This window comes from Mus musculus, chromosome 17 (genome assembly GCF_000001635.26).
Source record: "Mus musculus strain C57BL/6J chromosome 17, GRCm38.p6 C57BL/6J".
Taxonomy (NCBI): domain Eukaryota; kingdom Metazoa; phylum Chordata; class Mammalia; order Rodentia; family Muridae; genus Mus; species Mus musculus.
The window spans coordinates 13,127,554-13,152,631 of NC_000083.6; the positions used below are offsets into that span (position 1 = coordinate 13,127,554).

Genomic DNA, 25,078 nt, shown 5'->3' on the forward strand with positions numbered 1-25,078 from the left:
AGATCTGACTGTGAACAAGACCCCGACCCAGGGCTAAGCTCCTAGGCTAAAGCACTTAGACACCATACTGGTCATCATGCCACACTCTCAGCATCTGTCTTGGGGTTTCCATTGTTATGATAAAACACCATGACCAAAAGCAACTTCAAATTTGGTGTTTTGAATAAGAACGCCCCCCCCCCCCATAGACTCACATATTTTAATGCTTAGTCACCAGGGAGTGGCACTACTTGATAAAGATTAGTGGGTGTGGCCTTGTTAGGGGAGGTGTGGCCTTGTTGGAGGAGGTGTATCATTAGGGGTGGGCTTTGAGTTTTCAAAAACCCAATCCAGGGCACAATCTCTCTCTCTCTCTCTCTCTCTCTCTTTCTCTCTCTCTCATTCTCTCTCTCTCTGGAATTTTCAGCTACTTCTTCAGCATATGTCTGTCTGCATGCCTCCATGCTCCCCACTTTGAGAATAATGGACTAACTGTGAGCCAGCCCCCAATTAAATGCTTTCTTTTTTATAAGAGCTGCCATGGTCATGGTGTCTCTTCACAGCCATGGAACACTGACTACAGATGATTTAATTAATCTTACAGCTCTCAGGTCACATTCTGACACTGAGGGAAGTCAGTGCCGGAACCTGGAGGTAGGAGCTGAAGCAGAGCCATAGAGGAACACTTGCCAGACTGACTTTCCTTCTGACTTGCTCAGTTTGCTTTCTTGTACATCTCAGGACCAACTTTCCAGTGGTGGCAACACCACAGTGGGCTGAGCACTCCCACGTTGGTCGTCAATCAAGATGATAGCCCACAGACCTGCCTCCGGGCCAATCTTATGACAGTGTCTCCTCATTTAAGATTCCCCTGTCTCATGTGACTCTGGTTTATGTCAACTTGATAAACCAATAAAATCACAACAACCAGAAAAGCACGCACATGGGGCTAAAGAGAAGCCATGGTCCTGCACATGAGCTCAGAGAGGAGACCACTTAGCAGAGAGCAAATGAAGGACCCCAGGGGGGAAATGTCCTTTAACCTTAGGGCTCTGGATCACGTAACTCACCAGCCACCGAGGACCTCTGCTCTACCACTGCCCAAAGCAGGGACTCTGAGATTCACAGTCACATAAATCAGTAAACTCCCCCATTGAGACGCTTAAGCAATAGCCTGCTCTTTTAGGAAACATGCTCATGTGAGCAAGCTACTATTAGTTTTCTTGGCATTTACATCTGAAATCTAAAAGCAGCACCAAGTGAATGGGCATTGATTCTACTAATTTTCTGCAGGGAAATAAAACACGCATACTCAGAGACTGGGGGTTACCACTCCCTTTTGGAATTCTGGAACTCTTACGTTCTAGGAATACTCATATTCCATGCCTCCCCTTCAACCCCCCCTTAGCAATGTGTATCCATGCTATTTTCCACTACTTTCCAGAGAGCCCGTCTTACAACAGACAGTAGAAACTGCCCTCACCCTCCCACTACTGATGAATCCTATGGAGCCCCAGGTCAGCAGAGACTATGATCACCTGGGAATCTGGGTCTTGCTGCCTTTCAGAGGTTCTAGAACACACTTCTACTGTTGACATTTGAGTGACCTGATGAACCAGTCACTCCTGACTTCGCAGCCTGCAGAGCCAATGACCACGGCATCCAGTCTGGCTAAGGTACTGACACCCTGTACAGAAGGAGGCCAGATTGGAGTCTGGGGCTCAGCCCTTCCTGATACTCCCTGCTGCTGTAGCAATGCCCAGGTAACCAGAGCTCAGGGAGTCACTCACTGCCACACCCCCACACTCTAAAGCATAATGACACCAGGCTCTGTTTTAGGATATACCTAAATGCATACGTGCCGACACACATAAATGTCTCCAGTGCTGTAGACACAGCTCTTCCTCTTCATCTAGCCACAGATACCAGGAATGGATGTTATTACAAAGCTGGAGCTGACCTCTGACAGGGTGGCCAGCAGCCTGTGCTCATGGGCCAAGGTCCAGGGGAGGAAACAGATACAAACCAAACAGCCAAGCAAAATCAGAAGTCAATCAAGCAAACTCACATGACTATAAGGCAGAGCAGGCACCAAAACTCAGTTAAGGCAGAAAACACACATACAAATCCATCCCCACCGGGGCAGCAGAGTAAACCCACCACCCAAGGCAGCTCTTATTCATAAATGCCCCAGGGGAAGATCATCTGCCATCTGGACAGTAAAGCCTGGTTCTGTGGCCTCCACAGCTTGTCAGTTCAGTGAAGCGGGCAGCTCACCGTGGTCTAACAACCTGCAATTAGAGGCCAAGAGCTGGACAGCTGAGGAACACTTTCACGTGTGTCCACAGCACTCAGGCAAGGTACACACAAGCGGTCATTGAGCTGGTGTGTCCTGCATGTGCATGTAATTGATTGCTCTGTCCCCACAAGCAAAGCCAAGTACTATTAAGTTATTCTGGAAGAGCTCAAAGGACAAGTTTGAATTGCTCCCACAGCACACACACGCACACACACACCCATAAAACTGGTACTCCGTCCCCGTGCTAGATAAGTGTCACCCTGTGTCTACTTTGTGACCTTCTTGCTTCCTGTCACTACCTGGCACAGGGCTACTTTGATCTTCAGATGTCAGTGCGGTTTCCAGGATAAAACTCTAATGCACTGTTCAGAACTGTTGTGTTTTTGCCAGGGTGCATTGGGAAAGCAGGGTTGGGCAACACTTGTTTTTCTATGAGCAAGTAGCAAAGCCTGTCTGTAAGGTGCCTCCTGGCTGGCCATGGTCAGAGCTACGAAATCAGCCAGTCATGGGGAAGATTCTGGGGGCAGATTCCAGAGACAGGCAGGGGAACTACCCAATATTGTTAAGGCCAGTTATAGAGGCTCCTACTAAAACGTAGTGTCTACGGCTGGGGAGATAGTCAGTGGTTAAGACCATTTGCTGCTCTTCCAGAGGATCAGGGCTTGATTCCCAGCACCCATGGCTCGGGACAGACTGCAACTCCAGTTCCAGGGGATCCAATACACACTTCTGGCCTCAAGGGTTCTACATATGTACATGACACACAGATATACATAGGGGCAAAACACCCATACACATAAAATTAACAAGGAAATAAATAGTACCTGGTTTGAAAAACATGGGAAAAGTTAATTTCCATATGTACACATGGATATATTATAAATATATGCATCTGCAAAGCATATTGCATTGCATATTCACTTTATATAGGTGCACATGTCTGTGTCCACCTACTGTGTGCACATACCCACATACAGTGGCTCTAAGGTCTGACTCATCAAGTTCTCCTCTGAGCAGCTGAACTTCCATAGGAAAAGGCGCAAACTTGTCCATGTCTGATGGAGCTGTATACTAGCCTATCCTCTAAGATCATCTAGTTTTACAAAGAAAAATGTTCTTAAGGAGACAATACTTCAAAAGTAAGTTTTCTTAGGAAGAATTTTGCAAAATAAACTGAGACAGCCCCCTGAGTGTGAGCAGTCCCCTTCTGCACTGGTCGGTGGGGAATTGGCCAGGGTCCTGTCTTAGGTCACATGTCTGGCCTCCTTCCAACCATCAGACACAGGCCAAGTCAGAGGAGTTACCTCATTTTTATGGCTCACCTGCGTTCACGATCTATGTTCACCCTGATTCTCGAAGGCATCTGTCCACACCACCGCCCAGGGATTTACCCAGATGCCGGGAAAGAACGCACCAGCCCAGGTACAGAAACACTGAAGTGGAAGGGCCAGCTTGTGCAGCCTGGGCCTCCTCTACCAATTCTCCTTCCTGCAGGCCCTGGGTTATCTGCTTGGGGCAGGTGGATGGGAAACACCTTTTGGTTGGGCTATTTACCATGATCCCCAGGTCCCTCCTGGAGCCCAGGTGAACTCTGGTAGACAGCTTTGTTGGTTAGCAAATGTCTCCTGAATTCTCTACCTTAGATATGGAAATGGTCTGCCACTTCCACCAAGCCAGACCCCTCCTCCCAGCCTGAACTTGTGGTTTGGGGCTTGTGCTTGGGTGGCCAGCAGGACTAGCTCATCAACTGCCTCCTCTAAGGCTAACAAACACATACCTGGCCATACCTGCCCATCCCATTTGCTCTGTCCCTTTTCGTCGTACTGCCTAGCAGATTCGCAAGGCTGAGATGGCCGAGACAGCACAAGGAGGCGAGCATCCACTCAGCGGAGGAAAAAAGTCAGGCTGGACACTGAACTCAGCTGAGGAAGAAGTCAGGCTGAGGCTGTGCATTGAGAGCAGGCAGGATTGTGAGTCACAAGGGAAGGCAGGAGCTCTGCTCTCACTGCAGGGGCTGTGGGAGGGGCTGGCTTTCACATCTGGATGTCATCTACAGAGGGTGTGCATCACCCCACAGGTGATGTCAGAGCCCCCAGATGAGACGCACACACCCCATGGGCTCTCAAACAGCTGTAGAAATTAAATCATTATGGTCCATTTTCAGTATCACCAAAGAATCACAAATAAGTAGGAGATATTAGGCCCCTGTCTTCCGGAGCCAGCAGCTGGCACCTGCTCGTTTAGGCACATTTTAGTTAGTCTTAGTGTTACATTGTAACTCTATTACAATCTGCTGTGTGGCTCGGCCCACCCAGCAGAAAAAGGAAAAGGGATTCCAAGCCCCAGGAGAATGGGAGCTTTGGAGTGAGGGCTTTGTTGGCAATACAGGAGAGATTGTTCCTCCACGAAGAATTCAGCCAATGAGGCATTTAGATAAGCAAGGATATGTGTTTATGTTAGACGGGTTTGTGCCCAATTGGTACACCAGGCATTTTTGCTTATTGTCATGACTTCTGAGAAACCAAAACTAAGTAAATCCCCCTGGCTTGGAGTAGTCTGGGTCTCCAGTGCTTTTATGATGAGTCAGGGATCATTCTTCACACCAGCCCTGGATAGTCTGTGTCTGGACTGGGCAGGAGTCCTGGGTATGTGTTGGACATTGTGGACTCAGTCATGTGACTTCAAGTAAGCCAGATGGCACTTTTACACCCCCCCGCCCCCGGGGCGGCGGGGTTAGCTTATAGCTGGCATTGATAAGACCGCCTCTGTGGCACAATAAGCTATTACACTTCCCAAGAGGAGATTGAAAGTCAGCTTTGGGAAACAGAATGAGAACGGGGCTCAGATCACAGTGAGGCCACCAGCCCCGTGCACGGGCCATTTCTCTCTATGCAGTCCTCACCTATATGCAGCCTGTTTCAAATGTTTCCAGCTTTCCCTGATCTTTAAGTCTTTTAGGTTGTAGGAGGTGAGCTTCTGAACTCATGCCCCCTCTCTTGATTGAGTAGCCACTGTGTGTTAGTCTGTGTGCCTGTGTCCTTGTGTGTTTATCTGTGTATCTCTGTGCATGTTCATCTGTGTGTATGCGCATGTATGAGTGTGTCTATGTGTGTCTGTGTGCATGTGTGTGTATAGATCTTATGAATCTCTACATGTACCTGCACATACAGCTCTCGGTGCAAAGGAGGAAGGGGTTGAGTTCCCAGGGTTTGGTCCATCCCCCAGTGGCTCCAGAAAGCCTTCCACCCGCCCTCATTCTCTTACCTTTCACCCCCTCCTTTCATGTGCCAGATTCACTCCTTTGCTGATAATTGAGAGACAAGAAGAGCCACAGCTGAGATGGAAGCCTGCTGTCCTTGAACATGTATGAAGATTATCCTTTCCCTCACTGCCCCGCTGACTTCTGCTGCACCCAGGCTCCAAGGAAACAGTGATGGATATGCAGTCTCAGTCTCAACTCTTCCCCCTTTTGTGTTGAAAGAGCAGCCTCACCACCAACTACACACCCCTACACAGCCTATGCCGCCGCACCCCATGCTGCTCAGGTGAGGTTTAATATCCAGGTGTTCTGCTACCCTCAGATCACAGGTGGCCCCTGATTCACTAGGGATGGAGTCACGCACAGGGTTGGCCGCTGAGATTATAACCGTTTGACCTCTGAAAGTACCAGGACCTAGAGAAAAACACTTCCAGGTCAGCATGTAGATGGAGCCATCCCCAGCTCTAACCTACTCTCTCTGCCTGTCTGCCATCCCGTGGACTTTTAAAGGTCTAAAGCCAGGTCCCTGATGTCCCTACCTCTGATTCACCCCTCCACAGCCTTTGTTTCTCACGGAGGGCCCAGGCCAGGTCACAACCAATGCTGGCCATTGCCATTCAGGCTTCTCCCTAACAGATCTGTTATCACCTGACAGGTTGGTTTTGCCTGTGATATCCCATACACATTCACAGGAGACTGAGAAATGACAGTGAGCTTCCTAAGTCTTAGTAAGAAGGGAGACTATTGCTATCTGTGTGTCAGGTCCAGCCCTGGCTGGGAAAGAACACTTGCCCATGGGAAGCAGAAATCTGTCTCTATGTATCCTAGACAGCCCCCACTTCAGTCACACAATGGCTTGCCCGTCTCCCTCAGCAACTACAAGGTTGTAGTGTTTTGTGGAGCCCCAGGTCCTCTATATACCTCCCTCCAGACCCTAGAGCCCACCTTTGATGTCCTTGGAGGGACACAGCACCCTGGGACTTCGTTCTGGTGCTGGGTGTCAAATGCCTGCTGTCCAAAGTACGTTTAGCCAGTCGTATCTCTCAATAACACTGAGGCAATAAGAGCTAATAAGGGCTAAGACTAGTGAGGTCATGGATGGCCCCTGGGCTTCATTCACGGGAAGGCTCTAAGGGTGGGTGTGATCTCCAGGGCTCCTTCTGGAGAAACAACCTCCCTAGGCTCCTCGGAAGAAGACTAAGCAATTTCAAAAATGTCATCTTCAGTGGGAAGCTCCAGGCTGCAGCTTGATTGCTCCTGGACTGAGCCCAGAGAAACCAATCTGCCATGTTTCCATTGATGATGGTTCTGTGCTGTGGGGGAGAGGCGTTTCTCCTTTCTGTTGATAAGACAGGAAGTTCAGACTTAAGTCACTGATAGGTGTCACCAGGACCAGCTTTCTTTCCAATCACCACCAAATCTAAAAAACAAAGTCTACTTTCCCTCTCCCCAATTCTATCTTTAAACAAAACGTTCCCAAACTCTGGGAGGGAAGGAGTGATGAAGAAGAGCGTCAGTCTGAGCCATACATCCAGCCACAGAGGAAAGTCCCCCCAGGCAGGGTGTTCAGAGAAGAGTCACATAACACCAGACCTGTGCCTGTGGACAGGCCAGGCCTGACATGTGCGAGAGCAAGGTGCCTGTACCAGCCATGGGGGCTGCAGGGTGGGGAAAGTCTAACGTGCCAAGCTCCTTCCAGGTGGGACCCAAGGGTCAGGCTTCCCCTGCCAGAGGAGCCATACTATGTGCACTAGCTCAGAGGGACTGCCCACTGTGTCTACTCCATTGTCACTAGCCACTCAGAGGAAGGGAGAGCCAGGAAACTCTGAAAACACAGTATTAACTCACTCCATAAATCTGTGGTATGTAGAAGGCTGCCTGTAATGATCAACAGATTCTGTCTTCCTCAGTACTTCCTCATACTCAGTACTCCTATCCCACTCAGTACTCCCATACACTTAGTACTCTATCATACTCAGTACTCCCACCAGACACAGTATTCCCATTATACTCACTCAATACTCAATACACTCAGTACTCCCACCAGACTGAGTACTGTCACACACTCAGTACCCCATCACACTCACTACTCCCACCAGACTTAGTACTCTATCACACTCAGTATGCCCATAACATCTTTCAGCTCATTCAAAGACTACACACTCAGTTCACAGACTTTGATCAGAAGCCCATGTTCATCCATCACCTGAAACCAGTTTGTACTACTGGAGTCACGTTTGCAGAATATATTTTAAAGCCATAAAACACAAAATCTGTACTGTGTTGGGCTTCTACCAGGGATGCTGGCGCAAGCTGCTGCAGCAATTCCTTTCTGTCTCGAGGGCTTCTCTGTGGGACCCTTGTTTCCCTGCATTGGCCTTCTTCCCTGAATGCTTTCTTTGCGCACACATTGGCATTAGGCGCCAGTGTTGTGGCAAGAGGCCAGAGACAAAATGTGGATCGTCTTGATCTTTGGTTTCACAGACTTCCCACTGATGGGAGGCAGTGTTAACAGGGCCGGTGCTGTGGTCTGCATCTCCTTACCACAGGGCTTACAGCTTTGGTTGTTCCTGCAGAAGGATCTGGACTTGGTCTGGAGAACTGGTATCTAGGTTTGAACTTGAAGGATGTTTCAAGCCACTGAAACAATCTGAGAGAGCCTGGGACTCCCAGCAAGCCTGGATGATGGCAGTAGGGGTGAGGGGGTGTCAGATGAGAGACTAGAAAATCAGCCAGCACCCTGTGGCTGAAGCCTGGGAGGCAGGGAGAGTTTGTGTTCCACTGACATTTGCAGACAGGCCGAAGGCCAAGGCTGTATTTTGTGGTACTGACCTCTGTCTGACGGGCTGTTTGCCTCTTAACTCATGGACAGGTTCGCCTGTTTATAATAGTAGTCAGATTGTTCTATACCTTTTCTGCTGTTTGCATTTTAATTTAATAAAATTCTTGGCCATATTTGGATATGATGCAGGCCTGCCTCTTTCTCTGTGAGACTACGTGGCTATTGCACTGTATGGAGCTAGCATACTTTACCTTTTGGCCAGCTCTCTCCTTATCGACATGAGGCTTCTGGCAGCAGACATAATCAATCCTGTGCCATTTGTAAAATGTCCATGTAACTTAGTCAAGGCTTATGGTCGTGGAGCCGTTGAGCAAGTACCTGTGAGGGGGGCTCCTCCCAGCCCACAGCACTGGTCTGTTCCTCCAGGCTCCTCTGCATCTCTGCAGCTCCACACAGCTCCCTAGCTGTTCCTAAAAGCTCCCCACAATTACCCACATGCCTGCTGCAGGTTCTAACACTGCTACACATGGCTCCTGGCTGGCTGCCTGCTGGTTAGAAGACATAGCTTATTGTATTATTTCATGTTGATCAAATAAAGTTAAAAAAAAAAACCTAAACAAAACAAAATCACATGCCATGAAAGGCTGGGCATAAAGTGTGCTCGCCATGCAATCTTGAGAACCTGAGTTCAGATCCCCAAAAATCGTATAAAAAGCTTGGCACAGAAGCTGGCCTGTAATTCCAGCACTTCGGGACACAGACAGGATTCTTGTGGCTTGCCAGCCAGCTAGCCTAGCCAGTGAGCTCCAGGCTCAGTGAAAGACCCTACCTCAAAAAAGATAATGTTGAGAACAATAAATTGGCTCCCTGGCAGGTGGGCCTGGGCTGCCTGAGTAAGGCAGCTGTGCTGGGCACAGTGCCATTGGAAGCAAAGGTCACACACACTTAAAGCAACCCAGCAAGGCAATTTCTTTTTGTAAGAAGTGTGCTTTATTTAAACCAAAGCACTCGGGAGGCAGAGGCAAGCAGAGTTCTGAGTTCGAGGCCAGCCTGGTCTACAGAGTGAAATCCAGGATAGCCAGGGCTACACAGAGAAACCCTGTCTCAAAAAAACAAAACAAGCAAACAAACAAACAAACAAAAAAACAAGTGTGCTAGTGTGCTGCAGAAACCAAACAGGACCAGCAAGCATGGGTGAGGGTGGGACAGGAAGCGCAAGTGGTTCGGTTCTAGCCCACGTGGTGACTGTGTCTTTTCCCCCATTGGCTGTGAGCTGACCTCACAATCTTTCTCAGCTGCTAGTTTCAAATGAATGGTACAAAAGAAATGAAGGAAGGTTGGAATGGCCTGAGTAGGACCACCAAGCTCTGGGAATGCAGTGGGGTCTTTATACAAAAACATCTTCTTAGTTGGGGGAGATTTTAATACCTGCATAAAAGTTTTACAGGGTGAAATTATGCAATAGCGGCCCCCTGGTGGGCTAGATACCTTTGATAGAAATAAAAAATTACAACAAAATAGAAACAAATAAACAATAACAACAGAAAACTTCTCACAGTGGCACACACCTTTAATACCAGCACTCTGAAAGCTGAGGCAGTATGAGGGCTGAAGTCATGCTTTAAGGCTAAATGACTGTGCTTAAGAGATCAAAACAGAAATGTAAATAATGTTGGTTGCCCCAACTGCATAGGATGGGCTTGATCAAATGTAGGTGGGAGGTATGCAGGCAGGAGGCATTTCAGGCTGTATGCTTGCCCCCATTGGAAAAGGGATGGAGGAAGTCTATAGCTTTATAGGCTATGCCTATATAAGCACTTCACTAACATGATCTCCAGCCATTTTCTGGGCATCCCAGGAATGGATCTGGCCAGTGTCTATCATCCTGGCCAGTACTGAATAAAGCTTGTGCAAATATGGTTCAAAAATTGTGGTGGTAGTCTTATTGTTGCCTGGTGGGGGTAGCAGCAGGTGGATCCCTGTGAATGCCAGGATAGCAGGTGAGCACACACACATGGAGAGAGAGAGTGACAGAGACACACAGAGATGGAGAGTGACAGAGAGAAGCAGAGAGAGAACATAAATATGATCTAGAGAGCAAGTCAGTGACTCTCCGTGGTTCCTGCCCTGACTTCTCTTAATGATGGGCTGTGGTACCAGTGTGAGCTGAAATAAACCCTGTCTTCCCCAAGCTGCTTTAGGTCAGAAGGTTGTATCACAGCAACAGATAACAAACTAAGACAGTGCTGATCCTGTGCCACAGCGCTCTATACCCAAATACCACTGGGAGAGAGCAGGTTTCCCAGGAGTGTTGACAAGCCTGTGAGCGCAGGTAAGTTCACCACTTCTGCTCAGAGGGACCCACCCGGAGCCCTCAGGTCACAGGAACCTAGGAGCGGCCTGAGACAGGATCCTTACTGTTTCCGTCTGCGCCCGGAGCTGATCCTGTGCCACAACTGTCCATTCCCAAATTCCTTCTGGAGAGAACTGGTGTCCCAGGAGTGCAGACTCACCTGTGAGCACAGGTAAGTCCACCACTTCTGCTCAAATTTCTGGCGCAAGAGGGACCCACCCAGAGCCATCAGGGCACAGGAACCAAGGAACAGCCGGGGACAGGATCCTTCTGGTTTCTGTCTGCACCCCGGATCTGACCCCGTGCCAAAGATGTCTATACCCAAATTCCTCCAAGAGAGAACTGGTCTCCCAGGAGTACTGACACACAGGCTTGCAGGAGGGACAAGCCACAGTCAGAGACTGCAAGACCAACTAACACCAGAGATATCCAGGTAGCAAGAGGCAAGAGCAAAAACATAAGCAATAGAAACCAAGGCTCCTTGGCATCACCAGAACCCAGTTCTCCCACCACAGCGAACACTGGAAACCCCAACACACCAGAAAAGCAAGACTCTGATTTAAAATCACATCTCATGATGGTTATAGAGAACTTTAAGAAGGACATAAATAACTCCCTTAAAGAAATACAGGAGATCACAGGTAAACAGCTTAAAGCCCTTAAAGAGGAAACACGAAAATCCCTTAAAGAATTACAGGAAAACACAACCAAACAGGTGAAGGAATTGAACAAAACCATCCAAGATCTAAAAATGGAAATAGAAACAATAAAGAAATCAAAAAGGGAGACAACCTTGGAGATAGAAAACCTAGGAAAGAAGTCAGGAGTCATAGATGCAAGCATCACCAACAGAATACAAGAGATAGAAGTGAGAATCTCAGGTGCAGAAGATACCACAGAAAACATTGACACAACAGTCAAAGAAAATGTAAAAAGCAAAAAGCTCCTAACCCAAAACATCCAGGAAATCCAGGACACAATGAGATGACCAAACCTAAGGATAATAGGTATAGAAGAGAGTAAAGATTCCCAACTTAAAGGGCAAGTAAATATCTTCAACAAAATGATAGAAGAAAACTTCCCTAACGTAAAGAAAGAGATGCCCATACCATCCAAGAGGCCTACAGAACTCCAAATATATTGGACCAGAAAAGAAATCCCTCCCCTCACATAATAGTCAAAACACCAAATGCACAAAACCAAGAAAGAATATTAAAAGCAGTAAGGGAAAAAGGTCAGGTAATATATGAAGGCAGACCTATCAGAATTACACCAGACTTCTCACCAGAGACTATGCAAGCCAGAATCCTGGGCAGATATTATATAGACCCTAAGAGAACACAAATGCCAGCCTAGGCTACTACACCCAGCAGAACTCTCATTTACAATAGATGGAGAAACCAAGATATGCCATGACAAAACCAAATTTGCACAATATCTTTCCACTAATCCAGCACTACAAAGGATAATAGATGGAAAACTCAAGCACAAGGAGGGAAATACACCCTAGAAAAAGCAAGAAAATAATCCTCTTTCAACAACCCCCCCAAAAGATAGACACATAAATATAGAAATAACATAAAAATGACAGGAAGCAACAATCACTATTCATTAATATCTCTTAATAGCAATGGACTCAATTCCCCAATAAAAAGACATAGAATAACAGACTGGATATGTAAACAGGACCCAGCATTTTGCTGCATACAGGAAATGCACCTCAGTGTCAAAGACAGACACTACCTCAGAGTAAAGGGCTGGAAAACAATTTTCCAAGCAAATGGTTCCAAGAAACAAGCTGGGGTGGCCATTCTAATATTGAATAAAATCAACTTTCAACCAAAAGTTATCAAAAAGGATAAGGAAGAACACTTCATACTCATCAAAGGAAAAATCTACCAAGAAGAACTCAATTCTGAATATCTACGTTCCAAACGCAAGGGCACCCACATTCATAAAAGAGACTCTACTAAAACTCAAAGCACACACTGCACCTCACACAGTAATAGTGGGAGACTGCAACACCCCACTCTCAGCAATGGACAGATCCTGGAAACACAAACTAAACAGAGACACAGTGCAACTAACAGAAGTCATGGACCAAATGGATTTAACAGATATCTATAGAACATCTCACCCTAAAACAGAAGAATACACCTTCTTCACAGCACATCATGGTATTTTCTCCAAAACTGACCATAGAATCAGTCACAAAACAGGCCTCAACAAATACAAGACTGAAATAATCTCATGCATCCTATCAGATCACCACAGATTAAGGCTGGTCTTCAATTGCAACAAAAACAACAGAAAGCCCACATACACATGAAAGCTGAACAATGCCCTACTCAATGGTAACTTGGTGAAGGAAGAAATAAAGACATTAAAGACTTTTTTAGAATTTAATGAAAATGAAGGCACAACATACTCAAACTTATGGGACACAATGAAAGCAATGCTAAGAGGAAAACTCAAAGCTCTGAGTGCCTCCAAAAAGAAACTGGAGAGAGCTTACACTAGCAGCTTAACAGCATATCTGAAAGCTCTAGAACAAAAAGAAGCAAATTCACCCAAGAGGAGTAGACGGCAGAAAATAATCAAACTCGGGACTAAAATCAACCATGTAGAAGCAAAAAGAACTATACAAAGAATCAACCAAACCAGGAGCTGGTTCTTTGAGAAAATCAACAAGATAGATAAACTCTTAGCCAGGCTAACCAGAGGGCACAGAGACAGTATCCAAATTAACAAAATCAGAAAGGAAAAGGGAGACATAACAACAGAAACTGAGGAAATTAAAAAAAAAAATCATCAGATCCTACAAAAGCCGATATTCTGGAAAATCTGGATGAAATGCACAATTTTCTAGATGGTTTTAGTGCAGAATACTATCAGACCTTTGAAGAAGACCTAATGCCAATACTCTTCAAGCTATTCCAGAAAATAGGAACAGAAGGAACACTACCCAGTTCATTCTATGAAGCCACAGTTAAACTGCGTATTCTCTCTTGGAGACGGAAAGGTTTCTATCTAATCAGGAACTTTTCACAATTTTCATTCATAGAGGACATCATAAGAGATTTTTTTCTACTTCTATCATGTTTTCTCCTAGCACTTGAGAAGGAGAGCCTTGCAGATCTCTGTGCGTTAGAGGCCAGCCTGTCTATAGAGAGTTAGTTCTAGTACAGTCAGAGCAATATAAGATCCTTTCTCACAAAATGGAACAGTCTGACCCAAAACAAAACAGAAAGCCTCTGCTAATCACATGGGCGGCTTTCCTGAAGGTTACAGCTCTGAGGATAGGACTTCCATTGGCCTTTGTATAATTCTGTTCGCATACAATACAGAAAAGAAACAGGGCTGAGGTGCGGCAGTACACACCCACAGTTCCGGACACTGGGAAAGTCCAAGGCCAGTCTGCACTACAGAGTGAGTTCAAGGCCATTCTCAGCAAGTTAGTGCGATCCTGCCTCAAATTTGAAAGATTAAAAGAAGGGCTTGGAAATAGTTCACTGGTAGAGCCTTTATCTAGCATGCACAACGCCCTGGACTCAGTCCTTAGCAGGAAAAAGAATGAGAGGTGGGGAGAGAAGGAGAAAAGAAAGGAGAAGAATTGAGGGAGGGAGGGAAGGAGGGAGGGAGGGAGAGAGGGAGGGGGGAGGGTTTGTCATTCAAATGTTCAAAGACCGCTCTGAAGGTCATCACAAAGCCTTTGCACTATCTCTGGGACAGAGTGATTCACTGTCTCCCACCAAAGGCACAACACAGAGCCTCCCTCCAGTGTCTCCTTTAATGAACTGGAGCCCTAGCCCTCATCAGTCACTCCCTGGTGGCCACACAGTCCTTTTCTTCTTGGACATGGGCACTCAAAATTCTCCCCCATTGCTGACAATCCAAATTCTAGAGCCGACACTAGCGGGATTTTTCTTTTCTCCCTTTCTGAAACTTGGAAATGGAGCAGAAACACCTGCAATAGTATTCTAAGAAAATCTTGCGAATGCATAGGAGGGTAGGACAAGCTGAGCCTCAGAGCCTCGCGGGGAGTAGAGGGGGCACAGGGGCTGCTTTCAAATTGTCTAGTAGTGAGTTCCAGGACAAACAAGTCCTGGGTCCTTTGCCAGTAGATGGGAAGCCCAATGCTACTGCGCAAGGCTGAAGAAAAGGGAGACCAAATAGTGCCTCCCTCGAGTGGGCCTTAGTTTTTAAGAGCAGCACCCAGGTCCCTGCACACAAGGCTGCTCCACAGACACATAGGGTCTGGATGACTCAGACACCCTAGGACTGTCACCATGAGGGCACAGTAAAGTTTGCCCCTGGAAAGAGCTGGAGCCTAGCAGCCACTGTGGTCATTGTGAGAGTACCCTTCCCATGCGTATGCAGGGAAAGCACCGTCCTCCCTCCCTCCCTCCCTCCCTCCCTCCCTCCCTCCCTCCCTCCCTCCCTCCCTCCCTCCCTCCCTCTCTCCCTAATGGCACAGAGGTTTTGAGATCTATTGGTGGATGACCCATGATCATGCAGGAACTCAGAGTTACCAAAGGGTGAGCTGAGACAGAAGATTAAAGGTGTAGTCTTGTGGTGGTATGCAAAACAGAAGTAAGCTGCATCAAGAGTTATTACAGGAAAATGGACAACCGAGGAAAGACAAAATTAGGGGAAGTGAGAGAAAGTCTGAGGGCAGGGGGTTCTAAGAGAGGAAAAGCCATGAACTTCCTTGTCTGGGGACTTTTGTGGGACTATGGCAGAAACTGGACAAAGGCTGGTTACTCTCTGGGCCCACCTAGTTGGGGTGTTGAAGCCCTGTCCATCCTGCCTTGTGACTTGTTAGCCGCTGACCTCAAATATCTGCTGTTTAGTCACTCAGTGCCTCAAGTGTCTCAAGCGCTGCTAATTGTACTAAGCTCTGGTCATTCTCACAGTTGCATGAGCAGCCTGCACCATGGCAGAGAGTTAACTCTAACACAGCCACCAAGACGTAGCTGCAATCTTTCTTGGTTACCGCATAATTTGAGGTGGTCTGGGTGGTCTCCTGAAATAGGTAGAAGATTCTCCTGAAATAGGTAGAATAGGTAGAAGCCGTCCTTAGCTACAGCTGTCTGTTACATTTACCTGTGTGAGACATAAGGCTATGTAAAAATGCCTTACCTATTCCTCAGGGGCGTTGGGGCATCCACTGGCCTGCTGCTGCTGCTGCTGCTGCTGCTGCTGCCTCAGAGCCCCAGTCTTCATTGTTTAGCTTTGCTATCTCACATCCAGCTACGGAGCCTCTTATTCCCCTCAGAGTTCCACGCCTTGCTGTGTTCGCCCATGATCATCCTCTAATCCCGGTGTCTGTTCTCACTGCAGCGTGTGTGAGCGGCTTGCGTTTTCACTGTGGCCCTTCTCTTTCCGCAGAGAGCAGCTCCAGCCACAGCAGCCAAAATTCAGAACTGAGGCAGGCAGGCAGCCTACCCGAGACTGCACTGTTCTCAGCTGTCCCTCAGCCAAGGGTAGTTGTGCCCATAAACCCAGAAAGCCTTATGAAGGATGATGTGACTTTTGACCTGTGACACTTGTTCTTTCACTTCTTCCCAACTGTAAGCTAAGATGGACCGGATCCTGGAACAAGAGAAGAGGGAGGATTCCTAGTCCCTGGTGACACCTGGGAGCCATGCACCGACTCTGGCTGTTCGCCTCCTGACTTTGGGTTCACTCTCAGAAGGTAGTAAGGGCTTGTGGTGAATACTTAAGTTGCTCGTGCGTGTTGCGGCGAGAACCGACAGCACTGTGCTCACTGTGGGAACCTGCTGTTACTGTGAGACTGGAATACCTCACCTTGGCATCTGGCACTCTGACATGGGGTTATTTTGAACTGGTGACAATTGAAACGACCTAACAAGGGAGCAATCTCTGCTCCTCTCTGTCGTGGTCAAACTCTAGTGGCTAGACTAAAGTCAGCATTCCTTAGGAATTTGTGGCACTGGTTCCCCTCTACCATAGGAGCCATCTTCTTACTACTGGCAGAGGGGACAAAAGGCTGTCCGTGGTGCCTACTAACATACCAAAGTGCATGTTGGTCTCTAGGCTTCCTTGGAATCACAAGTGCCTGTTACACATTTCAGAGTCCATCCTGGCATCCTGGCTCCACACAGCAGCCCCTCCCACTCTCAACTTCTTCAGCCCAGAAGCTTCTCTCCCCACAGCGTCTCCTTCTTATGACCCTGCTGTTTTGGCTGGGTTCTAATTTTTGTCTTCCTGCCTTTCCCCTCTCCCCTGGTCTTCTCTTTCTCTCCCCTCATGGTCAAGTCCAGTCTACTGGCCATGTTCAGTCTACTTTCTCTCTCTGCTCTGCACTCTTCCAGGTGCTCTGGCTGGTCTCTCCCTCATATCTACAAATAAAACCTTCCATTTAACCATAACTTGGAACACTCATACACTCCCCATAGGCCTGAGCAAGCAGTATAAATTCCCCATGTGAGGTCATAACACCCCCTCCACTGCCTGACCCAGAAGGGAAAACCACAACCTACTACAGAAATGAGATGGCACCAGCAAAGAGCACGTGAGCACACGTGAGCACATGAACACATGTGAGCAATGACATGTGAGCACATGTGACAGCCTGACCGTCTAGTATATGCCTTTCACCGGTCTGCTCATGTTTGTATTTGTCAAGGAAAAAAAAGCAAACACAGAACAGAACAGAATAGATTAGAATGGGTAGAATCAAGAGGCCATTGCTGGTAAGATGTCAAACAGCTCCAGCTGACCTTCTGAACTGGACTTCAGACACCCATACACTCCCATATAAGGGGACCTTGAGACTGAACCAAACCACAGCTTCCTGAAACACTGTTGGCTTCTACTGACCTTACATTTCACTCACACACACACACACACACACACACACAGTGGTTGTGAAAGATCCTGACAGAATGTAAAAGGTCACAGAAGCCCTGAAATTGGCAAGATAGATGTTACTGTTAGCAGAACTAGCTTCACTGACTTAGAAAAATAGAGGTGCACAATGCTCTGGCCACTCCTTGAACCTGTGTGTCTGCCAATGTTTTGACCGTTCCTTGAACCCATGTGTGTGCCCACTGATGAAGCCCATTGCCAGGTATTTGTGATATTGGTTGCTGAGAAAGAGTCAGAAAATCTCCCCAGCAACCACAGCCCGGCCAATCCTGAGTTGCTACACCTGCACCAGACTCTTTCCTTGTACCCCTCCCATACCCATTTCTTGAGAATAGACATTGTTTAGATCTGGAAATCCCCTACTCTCCCCTTCTCTCCCCCCCCCCCCGAGGGCCTATAAAAACTGGGACCTCTTTCCCCTCGAGGTCGACTCCTCTACCCCTGTGTGGGATATGAGTCGTCCCCAGAGCTCTGGTTTTCCCCAATAAAGCCTCATGTGGTTTACATCAAGTTTGGTCTTGAGTTCTTGGGTGTCCGCTATTGTCCCGAGGCCTGAGCAAGGGGCTCCTCTCAGAGTCTTTCAGTTGAAGCAAAAGCAGACTCCACCTTTTTTTTCCTTTCAATCCCTTTTTATACCCCTTAAGTCGAAGTTTTTCTATTAGAAAGACAATTACCTCATAGCCACAAGTTACACATTTTCTAAAAACAATCCCCACAAAAAATATTTTTAGAGAACAGATTAAAACCATTACACAAGTTCCCTCTTACTTTTACAACAGGATTATTGATTATGTATTTATTTTTTGGAACTTATGTTAACTAAGCAATTCTTGTCTCTCTTTCTTTCCCCAAGCTCATTTTAACCCAAAGGCAATAATTCTCTTGTTATAGGTTAACAAAGTTTAAGCAGGGCAAGTCTGTAGAAGTACATTTCTTCTTGTAGTTTGCTGAGGACAGTTTGCCTTTGCTAAGGAACAGGTCATCTGTCTTATGTCTTATTTTTGACGTCTTGATCAGCTAGGCTGAGTAATCATCTGTTCTCTGTTCTTATACTCATCAGAGAGCTGTATGCTCTTTATTGTAACTCGGTCATTTATCTGTTATCTCATCCCTAGATCACAAGATGAAGGAACTCAGGCCCCACCTGCAGTGAATGTTTCCTCAGATCATTAACTTGTCCCAAGCTTATTTTTCTTGCTACGGAGATTACGTGCTTGCAATGCATGAACGCTCCCTGTGTTCCTCTCTGTAACTCATGCAGCTCTTGCCGTTGTATGAGGAAGGGGCACATTCTATTCTTGATTCCAGCTAAATTTTCTATCAACTACCCTAACTTCCCAAATTACTTAACTCAAGCTAACTTCCTAAAACTACTTAAATCTGGGCTGGAGAGATGGCGCAGCGGTTAAGAGCACTGACTGCTCTTCCAGAGGTTCTGAGTTCAATTCCCAGCAACCACATGGTGACTCACAACCATCTATAATGGGGATCTGGTACCCTCTTATGGTGTGTCTGAAGACAGCAACAGTGTATTCACATACATGAAATAAATAAATCTTTAAAAAAAAACCTACTTAAATCAAATCAAGAATTCCATGAAGTCATTAATTCATCTGAACAGCATCATCTCAAGAATGTTCATCTTCATGCTGATCTGCAGGAAACTTGCCCAACGGAGTGGGCTATCACCCAGGAAGCAACCACACCAGGCTCTAGGCAGTGAGGGTCTCCCAGTGTCCATTCACCCCATGTCAAATAAAGGAGGAGTGTGGCTGTCACCTGCAGGAGAAAACACATCAGTAGCAAGAAGCAATGCTGAGGCAAGGCTCCTGGGGCTGCACCCACTGCGGCTGAGCTAGATAGTGGGACATCTCGGGGGAGTTCACTTGTCTGCTGTAGCTCTTCCTGAGTGGCACCCACCATTGACCTATGCCTCCCTGCTAGTCACCCTTCCGAGTGACTGGAGAGTTGCTCCATTCTGCTTTGGTTAAGATGTAAAGCCCAAAGAATGTCAAACTTCTAGCCAGAGTTTGCCTGCTTCTGTGCCTCAAATTCATGCTGAAGTCATTACCCCCAAGTCAATGCTATTTGGAAGTTCAGGTTTAGGGGAGTGTCTTAGCCAGTGACCTATTGATGTGAAGAGATGCCATAACCAAAGCAACTCTTATTTAAAAGAGAGAAAGAGAGAGAGAGAGAGAGAGAGAGAGAGAGAGAGAGAGAGAGAGAGAGCGCATTTAATTGGGGCTTGCTTATATTTTCATAGGTTCAGCCCATTTTCATCATGGAGGGGGAATATGGCAACATGCAGGAAGACATGATGCTGGAGAAGCAGCTGAGAGTTCTAGATCCAGATGTGCAGGCAGCAGGAAGTGGGAGGTGCTAGGCTTGCCTTGGGATTTCTAAACTTCAAAATCCATCCCCCCAATGGCACATTTCCTCCAACAAGACTACAACTCCTAAATGTTTCAAATCGTGCCTCTCCCCAGTGACCAAGCATTCAAATATGTGAGCCTCTGGGGACCATTCTCATCCAAACTACCACAGGAAGGACTATGTTGAGTAGATGAGAGCTTCGTGGTGAGATCCGTGCCCTTATAAAAGGGGTCCCAGAGGGATCGCTTTGTGCTGTAAGGATACAGCAAGAAGACAGATATCTGCAAACCCGAGGAGGATCTGTCCAGAGCTTGGCCACCAGAACAGTGGGAAGCACAGATCTATCTGTAAGGCACTTGGTTACACTGCTGACCAGGCTATGACAGGGCAGAGCTTCTCACATCAACAGCCCCAAGAGCTACCCATATTTTTGCCCAGGGCAAGTCTTGCTTTTAGTAACATAAAGAAATGTTCTGTTGTTTGAAGCCTATGCTATGTTCTTCCCAAACTTGCTGTACCCAGGCTAATTCTTGCTGATCTCTCCCCAAGTCTCAGAGAAGTCCACTTGGGTCCAAATCAAAAGGAAGATGACTCATGAGTTGAATAGTAAAGAGGAGCACAACATTCAAAAGCAAAGGGAACATGGTACCATCATCAGAACTGGACAAAAGCCTGTGAGAATCTAGGAGCAGAAGGATCACCCCTCAACATAACAAGGGTGGCATATGACAAATGTACAGTACATTACACTGAGTGAGAAAGTGGGAGCATTTTCTCCCAAACTGGGAATGGGACAAGGGTGTCCACCATATCCACTTTTGTTCAATACATTGCTTGAATTCATAGCTAGATCTATAAATCAAGAGAAAGAAATATAAGAAAGATGCAAGTAAGATAAATCCCACCATCTGTGGTGGTCTGAATATGTTTGGCCCATGGGAAGTGGCACCGGTAGGAGCCGTGGTCCTATTAGAGGATATAGAGCCTTGTTAGAGGAAGGATTTCACTGTGGAGGTAGGGCTTTGAGGTTTCATATATAGTCTCAAATCTGGCCAGTGTGACCCCGACCCTCCTCCTGGCTACCTGCAGAAGACAGTCTCCTGGCTTCCTTCAGTTGAGATATAGAACTCTTGGCTCCTCCAGCACCATGTCAGCCTGGATGCTGCCATGCTCCCCACCATGGTGATGATGCATGGAACCTCTGACACTGTAAGCCAGCCCCAGTTAAACATTTGTCCTTATAAGAAGGACCTTGGTTTTGTTGTCCCTTCACACCAATGATCCCAAACTAAGATGTCATCTGTTTACTGATCTTAGACTTTGAAGACCATGGAGACTTTGTCAGAGACTCTGAGATCTAATAAACACTGCCAGCAAAGTAGCAAGAATTGGAAAAAAATCATCTATTTATACACAATTTAAAAAATCAGAAACCAGGCAGGAGGGGTGCATGCCTTTAATCCCAGCACTCAGGAGGCAGAAGCAGAGGCAGAGGCAGGTGGATCTCTGTGAGTTTGAGGCCAGCCTGGTCTACAGGGGGGGCAGCCAAGGATACACAGAGAAAAACCATGTCTTGAACAACTAAACAAGAAGAACAACAAGAAGAAGAAAATCACTAGAAACGTCAGAAAAACAATCCCTTTAACAATATTATCAAAATAAAACCTAGGAGCAAGCATGCCCAAGAACCAGAAAGCCTCTACAAGGAAAACACTAAGAAGAGAAAATGAAGATACTAGAATATGCAAAGACCTCTCATGCTCACAGGTTGGCAGAATTAACCATGAAAATGGCTCCGCTACAAAAAAGTCATCTTTACTTTCAATGCAGTCTTCACCAGAATTCCAATGACGTGCTTCAGGAAACTAGAAAAACAAAACAACAACAAAAATCCAAACTTAAAGTTCATATGAAAACACAAACAATGCTAAATAGTCCACAAAGCAATCTTGTGCACACACAGCAATCCTTTGCACACACAGCAATCCTTTGCACACACAGTAATCCTTTGCACATAAAGCAATCCTGTGCACACACAAAGCAATCCTGTACACACTCAAAGCAATCCAGTGCACACACAAAGCAATCCTGTGTGCACAGCGCTATTGAAGGCAACTTAATTCCTGACTTTAAATTCTATGACAGAACCACAGTAAAACTACCAGCATGGTACTGACACAAAGACAGATGTGTAGACCAATGGAGTAGAAAAGAAGACCCTGAAATAAATCTACAGAGCGGCAGCTGTCTGATTCTTGGCAAAGATGGCAAAAAGTGGATGCTGGAGTAGATATGGCTTCTTCAAGTTCAGGGAGGAAAACCTGGATTCAGATGGAGACTCAGTCCTCATCCTATACAGCATCAACTCAAAATGGACCAAGCAACTTCATGTAAGACCCAAACCAAACCCTGCAGGAAGGCAGACGAAAGGGGTAGAGACCTTGGCATATGCCATGACTTTCTGAGGAGGATATAAACAGATACAGAAATCACAACATCAGCTATGGGACTGCACAGGAACCAAAATACTGGAGTAAGGTGGTGGCGACAGAACTGAAGAATTCATGTGTGTGTGCACTCGGAGGGTGCCTAATGTCCAGACTACATAAGGAACTAAATAACTACCAAAAGGACAAACCATTCCACCAGTAAATGGTCAAATAAACTAAGCAAACACTTTTCAGAAGAAGCAATCAATGCACAAAGGGGTCCAACATCTTTAGAAACTGAGAAAATGAAATCAAATGTTATCTATCGAGAGGCTATCATCCCAGTTGGAATGACTCTACCATCAAGAAAACGAAAGATCAGTGAGGATGTAGGGAAGGGACAATAAACACTCTGGCATAAGGGTAAATTAGTGGAGCCACTGTGGGAGCAGGTGCCAATGTCTGAACTACTAACCCTGAGATATTGTATTGCATTTCTGGGTCTATACCCCAGGAGTCAAAGTCTGCTTTTTGTAGAGCCACCTGCACACAGGGTCTATTGCTACACTGTTCACTGGCTACACTGTAGCCAAATTATAGAAGCAGCCTAGATATGGAAGTGCAAAGGTTGATAATGAAAATGTGGCCTATTACAAGTGGAGTTTCCTTAAACCACAGCGAAGAATGAATGGCACTTGGAGATCATCCTATTAAGCAAAACCAGGGAGTAGCTATCACATAAGGGCTATGGGAAAGCATGAGTGCAACCATTGGGGAAGAACAGGAAGGGCAACAGAGAGAGGGCTGCACAGGGCAAGATTATTACATACTGTTACAATTTCCCAGACCTTAATAGAACTGACTCCATGATGGAAGCACCATTTGGGCTATGAAACTCAGCACGCAGACAACACCATCTGCCAAAATAAAAACAAAGACCTTATTCATCAAAGCCGTAGTTGTGGGGAAGTGTCTGAATGTCCTACCCTTGCCTTTTGGCTTCTGTAGTTCTGCTTCTGGCTAACTGTTCTTGTTAACTGAAATATGAAATCTCGGAATAGCCTTTTCTGTGCTTAAAAGCTCACCCCGAGAAAAGCCTGGGGCTACACTGGGATACCAAACACCAAGTATAGTCACTAGCTGGATAATAGACTTTCTATTGGTATTCTATTTCTAAGAATACCCATGTCTGATTATTCTTAGGAAAACACCCACCTCATGACAAAACATGTATGAAAATGTCACAAAACCTCTTCTTTTGTCTACTGGGGACACAAAGGTCCTTGCACTCAGAGAGCACTAGGGAACCAGGAATGTTAAACATGCAAGGGTCCACCTCAAAGGAGGAGATAAAATACCTATTTTCCAACCAAAGGGTTGGGAGTGGATATTGTTAATGACCTGATGACTTTTTACTCTCTTTAGATGCATAAATGCCTCATCCAGCTTTTGCTATAGAGACAGACCTCACCCATTCCCTGGAACTCTATCCCAGACTCTCCTTCCCTACCCTCACCTTTATCTCCCAATTAACAGAGCCCATCCTTAGGAGAGATGTCACGAGTATTCTACAGCCTGCTGACCTCTATAGTCTCTTGACCAGAGACCACACTGGATTCTAGACCTTTTAGCTATAGCTCCACCGTCACGGTCACATGTACTTTCCAAAGGACTCACTATGTGGTCACACCTTAAGCTTTATCTTGCTTCTGGAACAGGAATGATTGTAGCCTAGAAACCTTTTCCCAGACTGACTGCACCTTGTTTTCAATATGCAGACAGTGAAACACCTGACATCAGACTCCCAAGTCTGATCCACGTTGACAAAGTCAATCTGCACCAGGATTTTGTTCTCGTCTCTTCGAGATTCACTTCCCTGGCTAGACACTTGCAGGGTTCACCCTGGTGTCTACACACACACTGGGGACTGATTAGAGCTGCTAGTTCTAGCCCTCAGAACTATCCCTTACCCACCTCAAAGTTGGAACTAACATCTTGCAACTAAAGGAAAAAAAAATCAATCTATTAATTTAGCAGATCCCTAGCTTCCACTAACCTAAGCGCTCAGGTAGTATCCCGGATCTATAAAGTCTGCCCACATCTTTCTGAACCCACTTCTGAAATAACTAGCAACCCATTTTAAACTTGCCTTGATTTATGACTTCGTTCTGTAAAACTTTGAAACTGCTTCCTCACTGGGACATGGAATTTGGGGTGACTTCAATCTGTGTTCCTGGGACCCATAGCCACTCAAAATGACCCCTGAGTAAACTCTTATTTCCGTTAAGATGAGAGCTATGGTTTCGTGTGGACACATCTAAACAAATAAAGATTAGAACGGCAAACTTCCCAAGGACAGTATGTCATGGGCTTTGAGGGCAGGGCATCCCATGGGCTCCAGTGTGAGCTGTGACAGGGAGAGAGAGGTGTGGCCAGGAGGAAACCACTTGTAGGAAGTTTGTGTGCATTGAACACAAAGCCAGGCGTGGCCTCACTGTCAAGGCACACCTGGCCACATTGGTGCTGATATGGCAGTAAATCACCTATCCAGTTCCAGCCGGTGCCAGGAAGATGTCTTCTGGGTGCCCTCTGACTGCTGACTTCCTAGAGGCATGGCCGAGCTGATCTCCACAGGCCAGAACACCCAGTGGGGTTCTGATTCAAGTTTCTCATTCTTGGGATGACCTTGATCCTTGGAGAGACTGGGGTG

At 46.5% G+C, this 25,078-nt stretch overlaps 1 protein-coding gene and 1 long non-coding RNA gene across 8 annotated transcripts in view; one reads left to right on the forward strand and one right to left on the reverse strand.

Annotated features, from left to right (window-relative positions):
- Unc93a (unc-93 homolog A) overlaps nucleotides 1-16,227 on the reverse strand; it is a 35,164-nt gene extending 18,937 nt beyond the window's left edge. The window contains exon 1 of one of the 6 annotated variants that reach the window (NM_199252.2): nucleotides 4,056-4,238. The gene's annotated coding sequence lies outside the window, so the exon portion shown is untranslated. Of the gene's footprint in view, nucleotides 1-1,825; nucleotides 2,071-4,055; nucleotides 4,438-6,482; nucleotides 6,506-15,814 lie in introns of those variants that run through there. The other 5 variants (XM_011246216.2, XM_011246217.3, XM_006523333.4 and 2 more) reach the window with 5 other exon arrangements.
- Nucleotides 5,063-17,191, forward strand: Gm36277. Of its 2 annotated transcripts, none has more exons than XR_003952298.1 (3): nucleotides 5,063-5,246; nucleotides 5,570-5,823; nucleotides 16,251-17,191. It is a non-coding gene; the product is annotated as a predicted gene, 36277 (long non-coding RNA). The 2 variants fall into 2 exon arrangements; XR_385237.3 differs by lacking the exon at nucleotides 16,251-17,191 and adding an exon at nucleotides 16,064-16,189.
- The last annotated feature ends 7,887 nt before the right edge of the window (nucleotides 17,192-25,078 follow it).